The 18,858-nt window shown below is 38.9% G+C and overlaps 1 protein-coding gene across 3 annotated transcripts in view; it reads right to left on the reverse strand.

Moving 5' to 3' along the window:
• The window catches only part of SYT9 (synaptotagmin 9), a 70,095-nt gene that overhangs the window by 15,203 nt on the left and 36,034 nt on the right, over positions 1-18,858 (reverse strand). The gene's annotated exons all lie outside the window — the stretch shown is intronic.

The raw sequence follows: 18,858 nt of genomic DNA on the forward strand, positions 1-18,858 counted from the left end.
GTTAGGGACATTCTGACAAATGGGAATGACATTTGGGATCAGAGCTCTCCTCTTCCTTCTCATAAATACATTAGAGTGCAGAAAATGGGTATGGAAAGCAGGCAGCAGGGGATGGAAGAAAACAAGACAATTTATATCATTTTGCTTTCTGCCTCGGATCTGGAAGGAGATTTGCTGTCCCCGAGTTAGGCATTCATAGGGTTTGTGCTCATTTCTTTGGCAACTTGAGTTTTGTATTTCTGGAGCAGAGAAGCTGTGATGGGCCTGCACCACGCAGTGCCTGTGCCACTCTAATTAAAGCATATGTCTCAATTATACCAGGTTCCTCCGTTCTCCAGCTATAAAAAGACAGACACCACTTTTTCACTTTTCTGCTATGTTGCAAAACTAATTATGGGTTGTGAGGTGCCCACATGTATTTTTATGCATCTCACCAACATAACATTAACTGGAGCACTTAGCAGGCACTGATGCCCTTGCTTATTTCCTATTAAGTCAGTAATTCTTGAGAGAGGTTTTGGAGGCAGAAGTGGTTTGAGATGTGCTGAATCCCTGCTGCTGTGGCAGAGCTGTACAGCTCAGGCCATGGTAGCTCTGCATGCTGCCTGCTGTAGCAGTGGGACGTGTCTCTGCACAGGAAAACAGGAACACAGCAGAGGTGTTGTGGAATGAGAAGGCATCATTTGAATCTCACAGAAAAGACGGAGTGCCACCATTTTATTTAAGTCTCTCTTTCTTATCCCCTCCAAGCTGAGGAGCATTAGTTGAATTTTAAACAACAAAAAAAGTATTCCTAGCTACTTCCAAATTTTTCCTGGAATTAAGGGAATTATGCTGCTACTGTGCAAGAGAAGTTTCACTGTACATCATTCTAATATTTGCTAATGAGGGGATTTGAATTTTGCAAGGATTTATTTCAGAGGAGGTTCACTCAGCTAAGACAAGGATGAGTTTAGTATGACTTACACATACTTTAAGTAGTGTTATCTGCTTTTTGGAATATGCATTTATTAAATTGCTTATCTGTGTTGAGAAGCCTGGAATAAGATTTGAGTGATAAAATACAAATTCTGCTGAGGAACATGTCCAGGACACAAATACTATACAAATCCCAAAGACTATAATCTCCTTGGGAATGACAGTAAAGCTAAAGTATCTAACATGAAGAATTTGTGAAGTTAGCACTTCATTTTTTATAATTTCATCATAGAGTCATTTTGAGTTATATCTATAAGAAATATATACCGATAAAAACTCTTTTGAAATATTGGATTTTAATTGAATTTGCATGTGACTAGAAGAGTGTCAGTTGCTTCTCATTACACATCTTGAGATGAATAGAAAAGATATGACTGGAAAATTCTATTTTCATGACATCTTAAATCAAAGAAATGAACTCTAGCAAAGGAGATATTTATTAATGCCTGAATCAATCCATATCTACAGATATGTTATTAAGTAAAGTAAGTGGAAAATGGGAATGGCCTATCTTTTAGAATTATTCTTTCAATACATCAATGTCAGGCTGTATTTCATGTTTTAAGTTAATTTTCAAGGGGTACCATTTTCTCGCTGTGATTTCATTTAAAAATTTTTATTTAATTGTCTCGATCTCATTTCTTTATGCTTTTCTTAAAAAATGAAAGCAAATAAGCAAAGCAGCCTTTTGAGCTTGGTATGTCTGATTTCACTTACTGGGAAAGAACATGAACAAACAATTCAGGAGTTTCCTTCACTGCAGTGAAGGAATACAAGAAAGCTGAAGTGTTTGCATGTAATTCACTCTGGATTTTGCACTCACAGTTTCCTGAGCATTTTGGCAACTTCTCCATAAAGACATTATCAAAAACAAAGCCAATACCATATCCTCTGTCTTCAGTATGTGAAGATCTTTAACATGGATTGTTAGAGGTTGTGTTTTGGGGTTTTTTTGGGTTTTTTCCTCTCCTGATTCCATTTTCCTTGTGTCATGACTACTTTTCTTTAATTCAAGCCACATAAGGATTCTCCAGCCACAACTCTGTGCTGTGCCCAGTCATTCAAGATGCCTCTGAAATGAGGGTAGTGGGAGCCAAAGCAGGAGCCTTTCACTTCATGAAAGTTCCAGAACAAATCCAGTCAGTGTCCTTGAGGAGAACATACTCATAACTTTCTCCTGCCACAATGTCCTCAGCAGAATCAAGGACAGAGACCTTTTCTTGTAGGTAATCAATGTACTTATCTCTCAAAAGACCCAACAACTCCACTGTCATCTTATATCCTATAAATAAGATGGCAATGATTACTGAAACTTTCCAATTGGTGAGCTGCATATGATCCTTGGGATGCATTTGTTCTTAAAATAATTTAAGATTTTATTTATAAATTATTCTGCATTAAGATCCTTTTTAAAAAAGCCTCCATTCAGTACAGATAAACTTAATCCCATACCTGTTCTTAAACATATGCTTAAATCCTATAGATTTTACTGGCTTTGAATCCTGCGGATTTTCAGTTCTCTACAACTACAGTGGTTTGCTGAATCTGGGCCTAACAGTGAATCTAATGAATTATCCTGTAGCTATTCAGATAGAAAAAATGTCTCAATTTGTTCCAAACGAAATTGATGAACTGCAGAGATAGTCTGAATTGAGCTAATGAAAATTAGCAGGGACACGACAGCAAAGGCTGGAGCACTTGTCCTGTTTATGTGTGTGTGCCTATGTCAGAAATTGATTTCATGGGAGAAACAGAAATGAGGCCTTCTGAAAGTGAAACTTCTGTAGAAAAGTTAACAGAAGTAATTTTTAACTCCCTCATCAATTAAGGAAACAGTGACTACAGAATTGGCTCTGAAGGTTTGCTAGATGGCATTACTGGCCAGACACGGAAGTTAATTTAAGTTTCTCCTTGCAAATTAAACTGTAATTCTGAAAGTTATGTTAGTTTCTTGAATTGTTAGTGCCTTTTTTTTTAAATTATTTGATGACTTGTCACTGTCTAGAAAATGGAAAATTCAGTATAGATTTAATAATACAAAAAAAAAAAAAAATCTGCCCTGGCCCTTGTTTTCCAGGCTGCCTTGGATAATTTTGGTTGGTGCTGGGAGGCAAGGGGTGCATGTATGTTTGTGGTGGGTGGGTGTAGGACAGGGAAGGCTTGAGAAGTAGAGGAAATAACGGCACCTTCCTGATGGAATTATATAAAATGTATACATATACATTTTTAAATGTATACACATACATTTTATATGTATAAAAAATGTCATAACCTCCGAGATGTGAGTTCACAAGCACGATGCTGTGGAGAAATTGCCTTCTCCTTTTCTCCCACCTCCAGGTATCCCACCTCGTCAGTGTTCACACTTTTGGAAGGACACTTCCAGAGCCTCGTGAGGGTGGGTTTGGTTTCCCACTGCTAAAGCTTTAAGGGGGAGCACTCTGGCACAGAGCTGAGTCAGACCCTTCCCTTTGCAGGGAAGGCAGCGCTTGCTTCAGGAATGTTGACAAGTTTGGGAATAGCAATGAAATGCAAATTGCCCTAGACAGGAGTATGTGTTTGGAGGGCATGTGCTTTCTTGAAAAGAAATGAGGAGGGAGCTTCAGCTGGGAAAAAGAAGAGTTTTGATGTCAGGTGGAGGTTGAAGAAATGGAAGGACAGGTAGGTCAGGCAGACGGGGAATGTTTCACAGAGGGCAGTGTCAGAAGCCAGTCGAATGGTGCAATCTGGAAAATTAGGACAGTGATGGGATTTGTTCTGAAGCATTCCTTGCCTAAATTAAGGACAAAAGTTTTTATGAATGTCCATCAGCATCTGTCATATGAAACCCAGCAATTTTTCCACAGACTGTTACTGATTTGGATTAGACCTCTGCTTTTTGTGAAAGAATGGGACTGAAAAGACCAAAGTGACAAAGAGGTTAATGGCATTGTAGTATGCACTACCTTAAACCAGTTTAACCTGAGGGGGGGCCAACCTTGCAGATTAAAAAGAAAACTTTTAGCGAACATCACAGAGATGGAAAGAGATGAGAAAATAAACCCCCGTGGTTTCAAGGCTAAAGGCTGGTTCATTGTATGAAGGAGAGGCCAAATTATGTGTTAAGTGTTCAGTATCTCTAGGCAAACACCAGCTTGAAGAAAATGAAGCAGCAAATCCATTCTAATGCATTAAATTATTTCTAGCACGAATTATTTTCCAGTTACCCTTTGCTTCCATTCTGACATAAGTTGAAAGATATGTTCAATTATCTCCATATACCAATAATAATGAAAATTTCAAATACATCCAGGAAAAATTGCAAGGGAGGAAGCTGGTTTTAAAAGGAAGTTAACTAATCAAAATGTTTTAATCCAGAATGTCTTGCCTGTTAATTTTTTCCCCCCTAGTGTGTTAAAATGAAAATGTCAATTTAAACTAGATCTGTATGCAAATGAATGGACTGGCCTTTCACTCTACCTTGAGTTACAATGGCTGCACGTGAACTTACAGCTCCACTAAAATATGAATTTCTTTCTCAGTGCGGGCATTTTGTGTTGTGCAAAGCAGCTGACTGTTAAATCATGTATTCTGAGCACATCACTCTCAGAAGGAGAGAAACTAAGTATCTGGGTAATGCTGCAAAAAGATGGAGAAAGTCACAGTATCAGGAAAAAAAAAAAAAGTTCTTTTCAGTCTGCAGAAGCACTTATAATGTGTTGTGGATGTACACATGTTCATTACACTCACATTTGGTGCTCTGCACTGACTTTGCTCCTCAGGCTTAGCACAGAGCATTCACAAAATGTGTAGCAAGGAAAGGCCATTTTCACAAATCTGGATCTACTATTAGTCTAACTTTTCTCTACAATTTTGCAGAAATCAATACAAAAAAAGAGAGGAGTCCAAATAGCATAATTTTAGAAAAATAGAAAGTTAATGCCAAACTCTATGTTGCAGTAGCCTGCCATTCTAGAAATTTTCTCTGTGTATTGTAAATGCTGGCGAACCCAATGGGAAGAAATGACAATGTCTGACTCAATTCAAAAGGCTGAATGATTTCTTTATTATATCTATGCTAAAATACATCAATATACTATATAAAAGGAGGATACTAAAACTACATACTACTTTCTCTGACTCTAACCCAACTCGTGACCCTCTCTGAGAGCCCAGCCCCAGGTGGGTTGGATTGGCCATCAGGCTCAAACAATCCTCACCAGAATCCAACCAAGCACTCACTCCAGGTAAACAATTCTCCAAACACATTCCACATGGGAAAAACAAGGAACAGAAATAGAAAATGTTTCCTCTTTCATTTCTCTCTGTGCGCCTCCATGAAAAATCCTGAGAGGGAGAGAAATGTGCTTGCCACATCTGAGATATGTTTAATTTTTTTATTTAATCAGATGTCTCTTGGTAGATCTTTCCATCTGCAGTGGAATTCCACTCCAGGTGGGATTTCAGGGGGTAAAATTTGGTGGCCAGTGTAAAGAATGCAGAAGCTGGAGAAGCACATGTGCCTTGTTCCCTGCAAACAGGCAGCAAAGCTGCACTTTGCCCCTAAATCCTGACCCCTTGGATATGCAGTGCTCCCTTCACAGCCCACGAAAATAACTTTAGTGCCATTAATGCAAACCCTGTCTGGTCATTTAAAATTTCTGCTGAGTGGAACAGGCTGCCCAGGGAAGTGGTGGAGTCACCCATCCCTGGAAGGACTTAGAAGACAAGGAGATGTGGCACTGAGACAGGGTTTAGTGGTGGCCTTGGCAGTGCTGGGTTAATGGCTGGACTACTTGATCTGCAGGGTCTTTTCCAACCTAAACAATTCTGTGATTCCATGATATCAGGATATCAAATCCCCATTCAATGAAATCCCTGGTGTGCCTTTTCTCTGTCTCTCTCTGATCCTTTTTGGCTTCTCATCCCACTAAAAAAGTAATGTCAGAGTTACTACCTAAGTTGGACTTTTCAAAAGCAATACTTTCTGTGAGCAGCTCTTTTTAAGTTCAGTGTCAATTTAACATGTGGGGAAAGCAGCATTGGTTTATTAAGCTATTTCTCCTAATTTTTTTTTTCCTATGAGCTACAAAGGGATTTTCTTACTTGCTATTAAAAGGTTTTATTTTGTTTATTTTTTTTTCTTTTCCTAGGCATCCTTGTGATTCTAAAGCCAAAAATCAACTGTCTTTCTGCTGAAATTTCTCCATGTGTTCTGTTTCTCTGGAGTCAATTCTGTCATGTTGTGCCATGCATGCCCTCTGGTCAGGCAACAGTGAAGATATTTCACCTGAAGAAGTAGTTTTTTGCTGCCAAAAAGCAACTTCATTTCTAGAGTTCCCTGATGCTGAAATTCTGTTACCTTTGACTTGAATGTTATTAAGTGATGCCACTAAATACAAAAAAAAAAAAAAAAAAACCAACCAAAAAAAGCCAAAAAAACCCACTTTGTGATCTGTCACCTGTGTAACAGTAACCTAAATAACAGTGACAATTGTATAACAGTAACAGGGCCAGACTCCAGTGCATCATCCACAGAAAGTTTCCTCCACCAGAGAAAAGGTGAAAAGGGATCATTATGACTCAAAACCAACTCTGAAAGCACTCCATGTAACCTTCCATTGGAACAAAAGCACACCAAAATTTCACAACATGCACTGTACTAATAACATTCATATATAAAATTGCCTACTTTTAAAGACAGAGAAAACAATTTCCATAGAAGTTTCATTAACTCCTTTTTATAGGTAATATAGAAAAGAAAATATCTGCAAATTTCAAAGTGAAGCAGCCAAGGTAAAGAGAATACTTCACTGCTGGCATTATTCTACTAATGGATGGGGTGCAAAGGTGTGCAGTTGTAGTGCTTTGAGTGTCCTTGCACAGCCATTCTATTTTAAATGCAACTTAAATGGAAGGATAGAATCAAGGACTTTAATCCTATAAAACCCAGTTATTAAATATGTCAATATGGATGAAACTCCTACATCTTCAATACTGCAAAATGATCTAATTTTATAACTTAGAATCTCTCTGGTTTCCAAATGCAAAAGGAATTAAAGCAGTAGTGGGAGGAAGAAAGAGGATGACAATAAAATTAATGACAACCAGACAGCATCATTCCAGTGTGGACAAGAGGACAGTTTTCATCCTTTGGTTCTCAAACCATGCTAAAAAGAAAATTACACATTTGAATCAGGGGAGATGTTGGGGTTTTGGTGATGGTTTTTTTGAGGCATGGAGGGGGAAACATGGGAGAAAAGGCTCTTCTGTTTCCTCCTGGAGGTGCCACTGAGGATTTCGTAACAGTCTGCAAAACCTGCTGACTGCATGTCATACTGAGATGCTGTTGGTATCTAACTCTGCCAGGGCAAACCTCCCTACCTCACCTCTCAAACCAACTCATGGAATCCATGGTGCTCCACCTCTCTCAGGCACTATCAGGAATATTCTCTGTTTCTTGGTCTCTTCATTGCTGGTGCTGCCCAGAAGTTCATGCAAATCCAGCTGCCTGCTTTTCTTCAGAGTCAGCTCTGGACTATTGTCATTAGGACACAAATTGACACACATTGGCATATGTGGATCTGGTCATGGAGAATTTATGCTGTTGCTGTGTATCATCCACCTACCTCACAAATAAACAGAATATTTTAATCATGAAGCTGCCAAGCTGTTTACCAATCCAGCACTACATCAACTTAGCAGTATACAGAAAAAAAAAAAAGGAGTTTTAAAGCGAAACAAAAGACTGTGAGGAAGCTGAAGGAAGGTGAAGAGAGAAGACAGGAATCCATTTTAGAAAATGCAGACTCTGAAATTGAGTGTATCATCCATCCAGGTGTCTACAGCCTGAGCAGAAGATGTGATTGTGCAGAGTGTGATAACAGTTCTTTTTCTGTAACACTTGCTCTCGATCAGATGTGTTCCTGCCTCCCTATTATATTTAGACGTGCACTGGAGGCAATTTTAGGGCCACTTCAGTGAGCATGTTTTTTCTCCCAGAGAATGCACAGAGGGTAGTGTAAGATGTGAGATAAAAAGAGCACTAAATATAGAAGTGCTTTAGTGCTTTAAGTCCATAAAGATGAGTCAACAGAACTCTCTCCTCCTAGCAGATTTTTCTACTAACTTGTTTTACCTTACACATGCTACATGTGAAACACACCTAGAAAGGAAAATGACTGTTTTCTGCAGCTTGTTCTGCTCTTCCTCATGGAATTGAGATGAGTGTGGTGAGCTGCCCAGACTTAGAGCTGGTTTATGACTATATTCAGAATAAATGGTATGATTCAGAACATATTAATTTATAGGTAGGGGAAAAAAATAGCACTGTTAGGCAGGTTGTGACTTAAAATCTCTTGGTCACTTAAATACCTTCTCAATTTTTCAGTTTAGTCAAATCAATTTGATTAGTTTTCCAGTTTAAATAATTTGATGGTTTTAGATGAGAGTTGTGAACTGGCTTGTCCTAAATTATGAATATACTTTAGAACTCTGCTAATCTGATTTTGGAGACTTGATCTGATACCTTAAAAGGGCCAAACTTCAGTTTTTTTGAAGTATGATTTTGAAAGAACTTAGTGTACTTACCTCTGACTGTCCTGACTCAAAACTGTCAGAAAAGAAGGGTGTGTGTGCTGATTTAGCACTGAAACGTTTCCCAGAATAAGTAACTTTTGACATGATGATGGGGATGAAGACAGTGAGCATAGATACATATGTTTTTAAAAATACCTGTATTGTAATGAAGAAAGCATTACTGTTACAGATGGGATAAGAAGGTTTTTCTATGTCCTTTTATGATAAAAGCTTGGTGTCAAATCAAGTGTTTTTCATGGCTTTTTCATGAATGCTGCTGCTCTAAACATTAAGTGAAGGATTTGGAAAAGGTGCTGAAAAATGAGAAACAATGCTGAGTTACCAAAAGGCATGGATCAGGGTGCTTACAGCAGAAACCTTGGGGGAAAATAATCTGTCATTGAACTCAGGTAACTTCTGATGGAGTGAACCCTATCTGCTTTCTTCAAAACCAAAGTTGATAGCTCACTCCCACTTTAATCATCAGATTTTGGGGGAGGAGGGCTACCTTCAAATCTTTGTTGAGTAAGTCATTGTCAGGTTTTGTAGAGAGGAATAGAAGGGGGGTATTTTGCTTATTCTTGAGTTCTATTGCATTTCCTGATGTATAGCTCAGGCTGCCTGTTTCCATGATTTCATTTGTCTTTTGGTACTGATATTTTACAAGATACTATTTCCACACCATGGCAAGAGGACGTGCATACAATCTGAGCTTCAGTGGGAATTCTTTCCCTGAGTTTACAGTAGAGTCAGGATCTAATCCTGAGCACTACTCATTTCTACCTGCATAAGATGTGGTGGCCCCAAGAAAGTGAAGTTTATAGTTAAATTAGCATTTACTGTAAAATTCTGTGCTCAGTGAAGTACAGATATTGAAAGGTTTTCATTATTTTTAAGTGATTCCTTTCTTCCTGATGATCATAACTATCTCGCTAGGGTGCTTGAAACCAAAGTCTGCTGGTTTTTTCTATCATTTTTGTACACACTTTTGTTTCACTTTACTGCATACATATTTATTTTGTTGTTGGGGTTATTCAGAAGTTATCATAATGCAGATCAGATGGTTGATTAAATCACAGCTGGCTTTTAAAAATACTTATAAAACCCCAGCATGCTTTTAAAGAGAAAACACATATAGAGTTCAATGAATTCTGAAAACAGATGTGCAAAATACAGTATGGAGAATTGTTCTTTTGTTCTTTGGAGTTAACCTGCAAAGTGTTTCTCCTATTCACTGCTCCTTTCCAAATAATTTTACTGCAGGAAACAGGAGGAGATGTTAGGTAGGGGGGCAATGACTTTAAACACACATTTTGGGGATGACAGTAAAGCAAGAAAGGTAATGCTGATGTGATAAACTGCTATTTTCTTAGATGCCAGGTTTACCCCAAATATCTGAGTGGGGGATTTTCCCCCAATAGTTCATATAATCCACTGTAAAAACCTCCAGCTGTCAGTTGTTTTCTGCTTCCCTGCCCATCGCAAGCAAGATCCCACCACTAGTGAGGAATCCTCTTCCAGACGTGTATGTAGCTTTAATTTGAAGTTTGCCTGGAGAAGGGAGGAGTGAATGATTGAGCACTCACCAAGGTAAGAGGTAGCTTGTGACTCCTGTTTTCTTGAGTAAATAGAGCAAGGTGTTTAATCAAGCAATGAAGGGCCAGGAGAATGTAGCTACACAAATCTCAAATGTCATGATAGCACAGACATTGCTAATGCATTCCCATCATTTGAGCCTGTCACTTCCCCACAGTACGTGGTGTGAAATGCTCACTAAATCTGTTTGGGAGCCACAGGAAGGCTCAGACACTGCAAAAGCTTCTCTGCCTCATTTACCCCTGTGAATACTTCCAGTAACTTCAGCAAGACTAGCTACAGGGGTCATAATATCCATGATTTTAGAATTGGAGTGTGCACTGAGCATGCATTGCCTTTGTGAGAACCAGTGCAGAATTCAGAGATTTGTGTGTCTGTCATTTAATGATCCCCAGGCAAGCACAAAGTGATGTTGCCGTGGCCTGCTGTATTTTTATGTTGTTCCTGACACACATGCATTCAGAATGTTTAGAGAAATGAGCATACATGCCAGGAAATGAAACAAAACTGAATTAAAATGAAATTCTCTGCTGCAAAGGCATCATAAAGTCGGGGCTGATAAATCTCGATGGAAAAGCTCTCAGTCAGGTCCTCAGTTCTGCTGCTGTTTTTTCAGCTCAGCTCTCAGAAAAAGAGCTCACTTAGCTTGAAAGAGTGATGCCTTCTGCCCCTCTTCCCCTGGGTGGTTTGGCTGCCTATTTTTCACGAAGTGAAAGAATAGAGGAGCAGAGCTGTGAATCTTTCTGCAATGACCTGGGCAAGGTTCTCTACACAGAGAGCCCTCGTGCTCTTGAGAAAAGAGCTGCCACACACCTCAACCTCCACAGCCACCCAGGGACAAACAGGGCCTCCACAATACCTCCACAATATCTGGAATGATACTTCTCACAGCATGAGAGTAGTCTGAAATATTCTGTCTGAACCCACAAGCATCACCCAGCCCCACCCTTCAGTCAACAGCCCTTACAGGGATTGACTCCACAGCCTTGGCACCATTTTTCTTAGGAAAAATTGTTTGTGAGTTCTTTGTAGTTCCTACTGTCATTTAGAGCAGTTCAAAGTTTCCTGGATGAGGAGCAAACCTAGAGAATCTATAGATATATATATATAGATAGATACCATGGGAATAATATGTCCTTCTCCACAGGTTAGCTCCCACTTCAGCTGCAGCTCCTAATGTTTTCCTCCTACTAGGGCATTGGAGAGGTCTGAAGACAGCCCTCATGTGATTATTTAGAAAATGGTATAGCCTCATCTTAATTTTGGCAAGACCTACTATTTAATCTCATGCCTCCTAGCAGTAGTTATGATCCAGCAATTCGTCCCTTCTGTACAGATGATATTTTGTCCTCTGGAATCCTGAAAGGTTTAAATGTGACACAGCTGACGTCCTCTAACAAGATCTTGAAGGGGGCCAGACAAATCTTTTGGTGAGAGAAGAGCCTGGGTGTCGTGGCACTTGCTCTTCCACCTGGCTCACAGATGTGCTAGAGAAGATGAAGACAGGACTGTGCTTCCCAAACAGCTCTGCTGTCCCCTGCCCCAACTCCCAGGATTTCCTGCTGTGATTCAGGGCACATTTACAGTGAATCCCTGAGGAAGCTGGAACAGAAAAATCCACTTACTCTTAAATAAAAGGCCCTGCCAAAATAACACGAGGACTGGGTAAACAGACTGCACGGAGAGGGAACTGTAAAACTCTGAAATACCCTGTTTGGTGGAGAAAGATGCCTGATGGCTGTGATATCTAGTGGGGATTAAAGGCTAAAAATGGCTTGAGGCTTTTCACATAAGCACAGTATGTTCAGAGGGAAGAATACTTTCAAGTTTGGCTCCAAATATTGAAACTTAATTTAAAAAGTAGGATTTTGCAGAAATTTTGATAAATCCATAAGCTATTGAAATGCTTTTTGTGACCTCTGTTAGAAAAAAAAAGATGGAGTAAGCATTCCCAAAACTGTTCAATAATTAAATGCGTGTTTGAAGTGATTTTTTTCCCCTGCCTGGATAAATACATGTTTAAATTGAAAGTTATGTAACACTGTAGAAAAAAAGGCTATGGCACAGTCTAATCCTGAATTATGAGCAGAATGGTTACAACCAAGATTCCTTTAATACAGCTATTTTAGTCCTAGCACTGTGCAAATGCTCTTTGCTTGTCTTCAAGAATTGCTGCCTATGAATTGTAAAATACTGGAGCAGGATTTTTCTGGTATTTGCAGCTCCCACTGACAATTTTGGATGGTATAATTGAAGGACGGGCTTGGCTGACCAGGATCACATTTTGACTTTGGTTTCTGTGCAGTCAGTGTTGCTGGGAGCTTTTTCTCTCCCAGAGCCTCGCTTGGGAGAGATTTCTGGGGGAAAAAAGGGATTGGCAGAGGAGGGTGAGAAGAAAGGAGAAGGGGGACGTGTGGAACAGGGACACTTAGAGACACTTCCACCAACAAGGAAGCAGGAATTTAGGATGGTGTCTGACCTTTTTCAGCATGCAGCTAATGTGTGGAGGAAAATATTCTTCATATACCACTGCTGTTCTGGGGCTGTTGTACCAGGGAAACATGGAGCATACAGGGACCACGGGGAACTCAAGAAGATGCAGCACTGATGGGCAGGGAAAGTATCAGTTTAGAAAGCAGCATTCTCATTTGATAAGGAATTTTGAGTTAATTCCATTTTGAAGCAGAACACCCATCACTTGACTCGAAACAATTTGCTTTCAAAATATTTTAAAATATGGTCGTAGAAGGGCATTCCAAATGAGAAATCAAATTATGTTATTTTGAAATTTCAGTTTGCTCAAAATACTAACTTTGACATACTTTTTTTCTATTAAATTTTTTAACTGGAATGATGCTATGATGCCGTTTCTACTACATAGGTTTTGTTTTTATTCTTTGGCTGCTTCAGTTTATTTTGTTTGGTTGGGTTTTTTGTATGTAGGGTATTTTTTTGTTGTGGGTTTTTTTTTTGTTTGTTTATTATCTTTTTGTTTAGTTTTTTTTTTTTTTCTTTTGTAGAAAAATATCCATCTTGAAAAAGCTCCCTTGGAAATTCTGATGGCCACACTCCCAGGCTCTGTAAACTTCACATGGTGCATACACACGGACACAGCTCTCTGAATTATTATTTCCTTAAACTGTTCCCAAACCCCCAGTAAATGGTAGCTGAAGCCTCAGTGATATTACAGGATCCATCCTGTTTCTGGCCATGCCTGTGGAATTACAAGGCCGTTGGGAAATCCCTTGCATGAAACAGTCTGCACTCCTTTTAGAGCCAAGCTTGAAGTGCTTGTACCACTCACCAACAGAAAAAAATTCCTTATCAAACCACTGCTCTCCAAGGCACTTGGGTTTTTTTTTACTCCTGACCCTTCCTAAGTTTTGTTGTTTATTACTCTCACCATTACCCAGTTGCTCCAGTAGAATTAAGCATATATGCTGCCTTTAACTTTCTGAAAACCTGTGAATATTTTATCTCTACCCTGTGTGATTGTACATAGCCCTGTCTGTCCTTTGTTTAGCCATGCTGAATGCTGGCTCCTAACCATTTAAATGCATGACATTCCTGACAAATGTTCCACATAGTAATTATAACAATCATTACACTTACAAAGGAAAAAAAAAAACCCAAAAGACAAAAGGAAAAGTTTTGAAAATTAATGCATCTAAATAGTAGTTAAAAATGTATTTGAAAGGAAAAACATGGGCTGCAGCTGTTCTCTACTGTACACTAAGTACTATACCTGTTGTGCTGATGCTGAAGCCTAATTAATTTCTACTTCCTTCTTACTGTGGTAACCCTTAGGAATTGGAAGGATTAAAGATCTGTGACTTCCCAGCACCTTTTGGTTATGAAATGATTCATTACACATGCACTTTCAATTTTTTTTCTGTATAGTTGATTAAGAATAGACAGAAGAAACCATGCAACGAAGGGTAACCTTGCATCTCAGGAGAAGATGAATACCCACTGATCTGCCTCTCAAAGGCAATTATGCTTTCCAGTTTTGGGTTTTTTTGAGTACTTCTGGTTTTGTTTGTGGCCTTTTTTTTGGTTTTGTTTTTAATTTTAAGTTTTAAACAAATTAATTAAACAAGGTGAATCTTTCCCCTTGTGTTTACTGCCTTAAAATAGCCATCAAATAGATGTTGTTGCTGCTAAGCTTGTGCTATGATTTTAAACAGGGAGGATTCATGGGTTTGCAAACCTTTTATAAAGAGACTTGCAAACCTTTTATAAAGAGACTTGTATTTGCAAATCAATTAAATAGGTACATCTCCACAACCATAAATGGTTGCTTCCCTGATGCCAAAGCCTAAAGAAATAGAACACCAGGTTAATAGAGGATAGGTCTTCTGTATTAAAAATAATAATAATAATAAAAAAAAACTTCAATTCTTGTTTCTCTTTTACTGACATAAAAAAAAGTAGATATGGCACTTGACATTGATGGGTTAGATTTGAATTCATAACCAGACACTTGGTTTGTTTCTGTTCTTCCTCAAATTCAAAAGCTTTGTTAACCACTGTAAATATTTTAAAGGCTTCTCTGAGCCCTTGCTCACTGCCATCACTTCTCCAAACCCTGCAAGTTGCCAGAACAGGGATTTCAGAAACACTAGCTAAAACATCTTGACAAGCGAAACAGTTTTTAGAACTGGAGTAGGTGGACTTAGCTGACTTCCTGCCAGCTCCAGAGTCTGCACACTGTCGAGGGAGATAAGCAGTGCAAGCGGAGTGGATTAAAGCTGGAGCCAGGAATCTGCAGATCCTGGACCTGCTCTCATCTCTGCCATGCCCTGAGCAAGTCCTGTCCTTGTTGGCCAAGCCTGTTCCTCTGGAGGTGAGCTAGGGGCAGGATTTACCTACTTCTTTCAAAGGATGCTTATTTTACTCAGTTTTTGAGCGTTTAAGCCCTCAGTTTTTGAGCTGCACCTATTCCTGTGCATTTGGCAGATGCTGAACTGCTCAAAGCTCTTAGGAATGGACCTGAGCAATGAGGCCTTTGAGGAAGCTCTTTTCAGTTCAGTCAGATTTCAGTATTTTATACTTTTATTATGCTTTCCATAAACAACTGACTGAAAATTTTAGCCTCTTTTCATCTCTCTTCCACACATACTGTGGTTGGCATTAACATCTCCAAAACAGGGAACTTGAAACTTCCTTCTGGTGATGTTATTCCAGTTGCATCTCAGTTATACAACATAAATGCCTAAAAATACAAATTCTCAATTCTTTCTTGCTTGGGCAAACTCAAGAACAACAACCATGAACAATTAGCATTTTTAGAATGCAGAATTTCAAATACGTATAGCCACCCTAATTTTTAACTCTCTCCTTGCCTAAACACTAACACGCATTTCAACATGAATATTATTTTTTTAAAATATACTTTTATTTCCTGAATCTGTGCAAAAGGAATTCAGCATTATCTCATACGCTGTTGTGTTTTAACTAACAGAGTTTGAAGATTCCTACAAACAGATGAAATCAATTTTTTGGCTTTGAAATTTCTGGCACATCCTGGCTCTTTCTGGATGTCAAAATGAACAACTTGATATACAGCTCATGTCTCTTCATAGCTTTCAACTATCCATAACTCTCTTTTGGGTTTAGTAAACACATTCCTTAAAGTCTGTAGCAAGTTACGTCTCAAATTCTATCTGTATTACCCAAGGTCTTGTTTCTGTAATCTCTTGTCTCTTAGATCCAGAAATATTTCCCTATGTTTCCATTTCTATCTGCACCTTGATATATTGGGGTTTTTTGAGATGAGAGAAAGCTGCCAATTGGGTGTTAGGAATAGGATTTTTTAAGTGTATATATGAACTTAAACATTCAGAAAAAAGAGCAGTTTTTGTTGTTGCATGCCTAGATTTTAAACATAACTGTATTTGACAGCTGAAAAAATAGCATCAGTGGCAGATGCTATTACACTCTAAGACCAAAGCCAGAAATCTACCTGCTAAAATGACTTCCTCACTCCAGTTATTCCTCTCATCTAAGCTGAGAAAACTCCTCAAGAAAGTTTACCCTCTTATTAAGTGCTCAGCACTTTGAGAATCCCAAGAGCCAGGAGGAGCCAGAGCTGTATTTGCAGCTGGCAGAAACGCTCTCTGTGCCCTGCACTGGCTAGTGATGTTTAGCAAGCAACTTTTGACAAAGTATTTTCCTTTCTAGGGGCACAGCAAGTTATGTAAGATGACACTTGGCACCTTCTGAAAGAGAAGGCTTTCCTTTATCTGAAATGGACCATCTGACACCTTCCTGTTTCATATCTGACACCTTCTTCTTTCATGGTTTTCCATTTTATCTTGTGACAAAGCCATGTGTTTTCGCTTGATCCCACTTGAGTTTGAAGATGGCAACCAAGGCAATATCAACCACTTGTTTTTTCTCTTCAAACATACCATCACTTTGTGAACAAATGCAACCAAAAACCCCACCCCAAACCCTGACCATGTTTTAGATGCTACTAAACAAAACATGACAACAAAAGAAGCCCAGCCCAAAAATAAAAACTATCTTTTTTTCTTGATAAGGCAGAAACCAGTGTAATCTGACTGGTAGATAAAAGAAAAAAAGCTTATCTAGTTCACTTCATGCTCATGCTAAAGCTGATCCACTTCATTATTTCTACCATTGTACATCCCACTGTTGCTTTTCTTCCTGCTTGGAAAAAGTGTCAGTGTTACAGGAGAGAGATTTTATGCTCAGAGGACCTGGGACTAGAAGAACAATAATTTTGATTTAGGAGATTCATCTTTGGCACCAGACTGCTTTTAAGCACGTAAAAAGATTTTATGCTGAAATATTGTCTGTGTTACAAAATAATTTCAAGCTCTGGGATGGCAACTGATCTTATAGTCTAAAGAATGAAAACTGCTGGTTTAGGATAAAAAAATCTACCACTGTTATTAGAAAACAGAAGAAAGCACATAGCATAATAGGTCAGTTTAATGGCATTGTTTGCAGTAAAGCTGACATTTCAGGCATAATCTGCAGTGCTCACTTGAAGTAGGACATTTTGCTGGGCAGAGAAGGATTTGATACATTCTTTTATATTGCTGTGTCAAATTGGATTAGAACACAATAAAATGGAGAATGTAAAATAAAGGCCTTTGGGCTCGCTGGTTAGGCAGTGTAATAAGATGCACAAGGAATTAAAATGAATTGTACTCTTCAGAAGTATGTCAAACCTGTCATGTGCAGTTTGTGTGGAGCTTCCCTTTTTCTCATTCATTTCCTAGGAATATCTTTCCTGTGTGCACTTTCTGCTGACCTACATAAAGTCAATTCCCTTCTGTGGCTTTGCCCAGCATTTTTCTGTTCTCTAATTACAATCTGAAACAAGACGATGCTTGAATATAAATTATTGAAAATCTGTTACAGTTGATACAGTTTTGGTTGCCAACCATAAACTTCCCAATGGGGCTCAAAACTTTGCCAAAACTTCTTTCTGAGTTTCACTAAAGCTGTCTGCTGGCCTGAAGAGAAGCCACAGGAGGATTCAGTGCAGCAGCCTCACCAAGCAACCCTGGATCAGGATCCAGCTTCTGCTGTTAGGCTGAGAGATATCTCAGCTGCACAGACAAGAAAATGGGCTGAAACTTGGTTTCTTAAATGATGCATGGAGTATTTCTCATAACCCCATGGAATGAATTTTAACCTTTGAAATTTTGGAAATGTTAATTGGTAAGCTGGGTACTCCACACTTTCATTTATCTGATACTCTTATCTCAGAATTCACATTACCCAAAATTGAATGTGTCTCCTATGTGCCATGAGTCACTTGCTTTGAAAAGGCCTCTGTTAGTTGGAAAGCCAGTGACAAGCCATCTAGGCAGGTCGTGTGTTCTGTTTGGATAAACAGGGTTACACTTCATGGGAGAATTGGTATCAGGAGGAATTAATAAATGACTCATGTTTCAGTACTGAATTTAATTTCATATATTACAGAAAATCTGAATACAAATGATATGCTGCATCACTTTTGAAATTTGAAAGAAGTGATTAAAAAAGAAAATACTAGAGCCAATCTTCTGCCTAAGTTAAAGCAGGGGAAAATGACCTGTTCATATCAAAGCAGCTCCAGTGTGTGTGCACATTCAGCTTTCAGTTGACTGTGAAAAATGTAGTTGATCTTTGGACACTTAATGCTGTATGAAGGCAGCCTTTCACTTGGAATGACTGTCATCTGCTCTGTCACATCCTTACTTTTCCCTTGCAGCTGAAAAGCAGTAACTTCTCCTACAAAAGCCAGACATCACTTCCATGCCCCTGCCTGTACCCCAAGTGAGGAACTGCTTGTGCTGCTGCTGCACTTCTATCCTCATGTGGGACAGGATTGTGCAGAGAATTCTCCTTAAAGCCATTTCCATAAAGAATTTTCCAACAAAAAAAAACATCCATTTGGTCTGTAATATATATAAGACCACAGAGGTATAAGGGGAGGGTCTGCGTTCAGGAAAGTTATTTGTCTCAGAACATCCTTTACTTTTCAATGATTTCTTATTCTCAGCTAAACAGATGTTTCTGTGCTTTCCTGAACCGAGGTCTAACAAACTTACCCTTTGATCTTACTGCTAATGATGTCTGGTTTATTTGACTCTAAAATGTGCACTCCACTGGAGTATGGTTTGACATTGCAAATGAAATGTTTCCTGACACCTGGCACTGGTGCCTTCACCCCTGTGGATTTCTGCAATGTATCATTCTCACCGA

Source organism: Lonchura striata, chromosome 6 (genome assembly GCF_046129695.1).
Source record: "Lonchura striata isolate bLonStr1 chromosome 6, bLonStr1.mat, whole genome shotgun sequence".
Lineage (NCBI taxonomy): Eukaryota > Metazoa > Chordata > Aves > Passeriformes > Estrildidae > Lonchura > Lonchura striata.